The sequence below is a fragment of the Lynx canadensis genome, chromosome C1 (assembly GCF_007474595.2).
Source record: "Lynx canadensis isolate LIC74 chromosome C1, mLynCan4.pri.v2, whole genome shotgun sequence".
NCBI lineage: Eukaryota > Metazoa > Chordata > Mammalia > Carnivora > Felidae > Lynx > Lynx canadensis.
Genome location: NC_044310.1, coordinates 94,192,298 through 94,198,724, shown reverse-complemented (window position 1 = coordinate 94,198,724; position 6,427 = coordinate 94,192,298). Strand labels below are relative to the sequence as shown.

Below are 6,427 nucleotides of genomic sequence, written 5' to 3'. Positions count from 1 at the left end.
TCATGCCTACAGTCTGATCACGACATCCGATCACTGTGCCTTTGCCTCCTGCTTGTCCTCAGGATTTAACAGTGCCCTGCAATTTTTACTTTTGTCCCTCTCCAGCTGGGAGACACCCTCTGTGTCACTATGAACCCTCTCTCTGTAGCATCCTCAACCCTCTTGTCTCATAGTCTTCCTGTGACATGTGCCCAACATGGATTAATCTGACCATCTGGCCATTCTACTCCCATTTGGACTGATGGAGAACATAACACAAACATGCAGATTGGTGCCACTTCAAAAATATGGTGTCAGTTCTCCACTGCATGGCTTGGCGATTCTCTTAACTAGCAGAAGTCAGCTTTTACTCATATTTTCAGTGGCTATTCAAAATATTTACTTCTCTCCCTAACCCTCAAACATCGTATCTGTTTCCTATCTCTTGGCAGATAGGCTTGCTTCCATTTCACAGAAAAAGTAGGAACGTCTTGTGTACTAAATAGCAATAATTACTCATATGCATAATTAATAAGATAATGTATCTACAAGAGTCTTCACTTTGTTTATAGGGACTTTTTCTTCTTCTAAGATTTTATTTAAATTCAAGTTAGTTAACAAATAGTGTAGTAGTAGTTTCAGGAGTAGAATTTAGTGATTCATCACTTACATACAACACCCATTGTTCATCCCAACAAGTGTCCTCCTTAATGCCCATCGCTAATCTAGCCCATCTCTCCACTCAACACCCCTCCAGCAACCCTCAGTTTGTTCTCTGAATTTAACAGTCTCCTACGGTTTGCCTCCCTCTCTGTGTTTATCTTTTGTTTTTCCTTCCCTTCCCCTTTGTTCATCTATTTTGTTTCTTAAATTCCATGTATGATTCTTCTAAAAGAAGGTAAAATAAATTATATTTCTATCAGATCTGTGTGTCAGATCTGTCTGTCTACCTACCTACTTACCTATCAATCTACCAACATCAGCAATTTACCATGAAATGCATAAAGAATAAAAAGACTGCTAAATAAATAGACATGTGAATAGATGTGGCAAAGCAAATATTGTTATTAATAGAATCTAGGTGGTGGATATGCAAATGTTCACCGTGAAAATTATTTCAACTTTTCTGTAGGTTTGAAAATTTTCCTTATAAAATGATGGAACTAATTTAGATCTTCAGAAATCAGAGATACCCATTTGAATATTATCCAGGAGATACCAATTATTGAACAGCATATAAAATCGGATTTTAGGTTACATTTTATCGGACACAGCACTCATTTCTGAAGGAGGCTGTCACAGAAATATCTCCTTTGGGGTGCACACAATGGAAGACCAACTTTTATTTGTTACTGGTTAGTATTCTAACAGGAAAGGGAACAGAAGGGTTGCAAATTTTAAGTGTTAACACAAGTACCCCTACTGGACAAAACAGTAGGTTCAATATTATTTCAAGGTTTTTAGTCCCCAACTTTATTTAAAATTTTCTTCCTAAATGGCTTTACCACTTGAAATTCCACTTTCTTTCACATCTGCACCAGTAGGCCTTCCCTTCCTCTTGTCTTTGCAGAATTTCCTTCACCAGGAGCTGCTAATTAGATAGGCCGTATTCTCAAAGTTATGCCCAGGAGTCCAGTTTGTTAGCCCTGGATGAAAGAGATCAGGTTTAAGGCAAACGAACTGACAAAAGGAAGAAAGTGGGATTTTTAACAAATGGGATGTGGGGCAAATAATGTTCTATCTGCACCCATAGGAGCAGGTCTGGAAGCAATGAGAGCGCAAAGAGGTTTCTGGGAGAAGGTGGAAGAAGGGACAAGTTTGGAGAAGGTGAAGGCAGACAAATAATGCTGTACCAGACGGGTCTGGAATGATAGCTAAGCCACCTTAAATTATTTGGGGAATAAGACAGAGCACATATAAATAGTTGGCCTTCACGTTTGTTTTTGTTCTGAGAATCTTTGATTCTGTGAGACATTGTGCTCCATGAGATCAGCCCAGCATTAGCAGTCCTGGGTCACGCTCAGACAAAAAGGAGCAGAGAATGCTCAGGGAGCCACCCAGGCCACAAAAACCTGTCCTTCCCCTCTCACAGGTGAACTTTTTGTGGAACAGAATAATTAGCCATTAGATCAAACTCCTTAATCTGTATCCTTGTGTTTTCTTCTCTCTCATCTTCTATGAATACTCAGGAAAACCTCAGTTTTTATATGGCGAGAGAAGCAGAAATGGCTTAACTTCTCTTGAGCGACGGGTCTAGATATTTGCAGGATGTCCGGGCCCCCTATTGATACTTACAAAAGCTCTAGGCAGTACAGCACAGTGGCTAGGAGCCCAGAGCTGAGAGCCCACCCTCCTGCATTCAAATTCCAGTTCCACCACCTCCTGGCTGGGTGACCTTGGGCGAGTTACTTAACCTCTCTATGCCTCAGTTTCCTCTGCAAAATGGCAATGATGGTAGTGCTTACCTGATTAGGGAGCTTCAAGGTTTAAAAGCACTCAGTCAACAGTTGGCCCGCATGTAAAGCTTATCTGCTGTTGTTGTCTTTCTCCCCAGAAAATGTACTTTGAATCCCTGAATCCCCTCATTGTTCCTTCAAGGAAGAACTGTTGGCTTCAGAGTGGGCGTCCTGAGGACTTTTTTATTCCTATTATCTTAATCCTTCTCTTCCTTCTGACCCAGAGAGACAGCAAGCATGGTCGTTAGGGGACTAGACGCTGGAGATACAGTACTTGGATTAAGATCCTCACTTCATCCTCCTCGTGACCAACTTTAGGACAGTTATTTAACCTGCAGTGCCTTAGTTTCCTTATCTGTGAAGTGAGGATGGTAATGATGACAATGATAATGCATAAGGATGTACTGAGTGTTACATGAGATCATCCGCGTCACGCCCTTGGAAGACTCCCGGGCATATTGTTAAGTGTTTATTAAGTGTTAATCATTATAGTTCTGCATTCTACACCCCACAGGCATATACAGTGGACCTGCCAAGTGCAAAGCACGGTGAGACACTAGTCACCATTGAAATGATTCCTGTTCTCAAGGAGCTTAAGAGTTTCCAAGTTAAAATTTGTGAGCCCTTGATTCATCTTGTGGAAGCCATTGATTCCAATCTTAGTTGAAGACAGGCCCTCAGGGAGGTCCACTCAGATGACACTTGCAGTGCAGAATGCTTCAGAGAAGGCACCCAGCCTTGACTTTTTCCCCTGGTGGGATCCAGGAATCCTGCTGTTCCCTCAGGGGGTTCCAGTTTCTAGCTCTCTGCATCCAGGCCCTCAGCCTCCACCGATCTCCTACTCTGAGGCAGGAGAAGTAATAGAAGCAGGATAGGAGGGGAATTAATAGATGCCCTAGTTTCGAACCTCAGCTCTGCTGCTTCTACCTGACTATTTATTTAACCTCTCTGAGCCTGTTTCCTCATCTGTACAGCAGCACCCACCTCACAAGGCTGTTGTGAGCATTTAAATGTGTAAACGTGCGACAATAACCTAAAAAAAATTTCCAGGCACAGAGTAAGTAGGCCCTATAGAAGAATTTGCTGTTATGGTTTTTATTCACTATAAGAGGGTCCACATAGCATGAAATCTACCTGATAAACCTGGAGCATTCCTCCCACAAGTGTGGTCAACGATCATGTTCTTCCAGTCCACCAGTGGCTTTCTCTGACACTGTCTTGGCAAGTTCTGGTCCTAGGAGACAGAAGAGGAGAAACTTAGAGGACTGAGGGGATGAGAGGAGGTAGAAACAAAAGCCATAGTAGCACCATGAGCTAGGAACATTCACTGTCCCTCTGTGGCACCACAGGAGTTAGGGAGACTATTTCTGTATAGAAAGCCTGCCATTGTTTATACAACAGCAGAGCTGTGTGACCATGTGCGCATTTCAGCATTCCTTCCTCACCGTCCCCATGCATGCTCCTTCTCTCTTGCCTGTCTGCAGGAAGCCAATGGGAACAGGGCCCTTTTCTGGAGGCTTTCAAGAGAACCCAGCTCAGGTTTGAGGCTCAAGTCCCAGGTGCTCTGGGAAGGAGGCTGCCAAGGTAACATGGTAATTTCCACAGGTCCACCACTAGAGGGCAGAGCGCCACCACAGGAAATCTAAAGTCAGCAACCAGTAAGCCCCCCGTCCAAGTGTGCTGGGGAGAATCCTCCAGAATGCTTGGCTGCAGCTCTTCGCAATTCAGTTTCCCTGGGGTTTGGCCCAGGATCTTGGCGATCACTCTATGACACAGACATTCCACCCACGCAGGCCCCTCAGGCCGGAGAATGTCACTCCCTGGTCCCCTGGATAATGAGCATGAAAGGAATCAAAGGTAAGTCAGGACGAGTGGCTAGTTTGCTCCTCTCTGTTGCTGCTGCATCTCATATCTTACACCCCTGAAAGCCTTGGCTCCAGTTGAGGGCCCTCATCGGGGCAGATTTCGTTGTCATACATTTGGGCAGCCCCTTGTTATCTGGCATAAAGTGGCCTAATTCCTAAAATAGCACCCCATGTCCCTGACCCTCCTCACCTTACCTTTTAGGGCATGTTCGTCATGAAAACAAAGGTCAGGGTGGGGCTTGGGGTGGAAGGTGACCAGTGTCTCTGTAGGGATTTAATAGATGGGGTTATCCATGGCCGCGCAGAAAAGGCCCAGAGTGGTCCCACGTGTGACACAACTTTCCGGTTTCCCCATCACCCCTGGCACAGGTGGTATAAGACAAGCATCACCCCAGGCAGGCACAGCACATCTTGGGTCAGGAAGCAAGGAACTGGGTTCCAGTCCCAGCTTCCCCTTGCCCTTCTGCTTTTTCTGCGGAAATTACTAAGCTGCTCTGGGTTTTCCTTCCTCACTGTTTGAAAATGACTGTTCCTCTTGAAGGGCAGCACTGCTGAAGAGGGGAGTGTTTGTTTTGTTTTGTTTAATGTGTATTTATTTTGTGGGAGAGACCACGAGCAGGGGAGGGGCAGAAAGAGAGGGGAGCAGGGAATCCAAAGCAGGCTCTGCGCTGACAGCTGAGAGCCCGATGCAGGGTTAGGACTCGTGAACCATGAGATCATGACCTGAGCCGAAGTCAGACTCTAGCAATTGACCCACCCAGGGGCCCCTGGTTTTGTTTTGGTTTTTGTTTTTTTTAATGTGGGATTTGTCTATCCCATTTCTAAGTGATTCCTGCTCAAGCCTAAGGAAGGTATGAATCGAAGAGGGAAGAACCAAGATTGGCTGAATAGAGGTTATCTGCCAAGGTCCTGGCAAGAGTGTGAAATGTCAGATTAGGTTGATTTGCTCTCTTGTCTCACAGGCACACATGCGTATGCACGCGCACACACACACACGCGCGCGCACACACACACACACACACACGTGTGCGCGCTTCCTGTCTCCAGAGTATAATTAGTTTCTTCTGACACAGGCACATCTGGGATATTGCTTACTGCTCTGCAAATACCTCATATTTAGTATGTTATTCACCTGCTAAGCAGCTCCTCTTGTGATCATCGCCTTTGGCAACATTTCATGGCAAAATCCCTGGCAGACAGGCTGGGGAGCAGTGCTTTAGCCATATTCACACCCACCTCACCTTCAACACGCTTCTGGGACATTTTTATCCCAATGCGATCTCAGACAAGTCACTTACCTCTCTGATTGTCATGGTGTTTACAGTATTTTTAAATTGGAAGTCAGAAGAGTGTTCTGTTCTGCTCCCTTGCTTCTCTCAGTGCTCCCTTCTCTCTCCTTCCCCCACGTCCCTCACTGTAGGATTCTGCACTCCAGCCATTCCCAACTACTTGTCTTCCCCGAGGCAGCCAGCCGTTCTTTCCTGCTCTGCATACACACAGTGCTCTCTGCTTTGAATCCCCCTTTTTAAAACGTCTGTTTTCCTTTATCTGCTATCAGCCCTTGCAGTCTCAGCTTTGACATCATCCTCTCCAGGAAGAACCCCCTGCTGTCTCCACACCACCACCTCGCCTGGGGCTGATGTCCCTGCTCTGTGCCCCCATAGCATCTGCACACCCGCCACAATACATTGCCCTCGTCTCACCAGTTTGCCTTCCCTCCGGGCCATCCGCTTATCTTTGCCCAGCCAACGCCAAGCACGGCGCTCTGGTCTTCATCATACTGCCTCTCCTGCTGGGTTCAGTCTTTCGTATGGATGTACATGCTCCTCACCCAGACCCTGCTTTGGGTGTTAAGTAGAAAGTCATGGCTATACTCTTAGATATTCCCGCCACTGTGGCAGAACTGTACTCCTGAGAAACCGAAGTTTTTGGTTTCCGTCCCAGAGGCTAGAGGTGTTTGTGTAGTTTTTTAATATGAAATTTATTGTCAAATTGGTTTCCATACAACACCCGGTGCTCATCCCAACAGGTGCCCTCCTCCATGCCCATCACCTACTTTCCCCTCCCTCCCCTATCAACCCTCAGTTTATTCTCAGTTTTTAAAATTTTTTAAAATGTTTTTATTTA

The 6,427-nt window shown here is 45.6% G+C and overlaps 1 long non-coding RNA gene across 1 annotated transcript; it reads right to left on the bottom strand.

Annotated features, from left to right (window-relative positions):
* Positions 1-1,238: 1,238 nt before the first annotated feature.
* On the bottom strand, positions 1,239-5,780 carry LOC115522304. Its single transcript, XR_003971340.1, has 3 exons — positions 5,599-5,780; positions 3,570-3,669; positions 1,239-1,625 (listed from the first exon to the last, which is right to left on the bottom strand). It is a non-coding gene; the product is annotated as an uncharacterized LOC115522304 (long non-coding RNA).
* Positions 5,781-6,427: the final 647 nt, after the last annotated feature.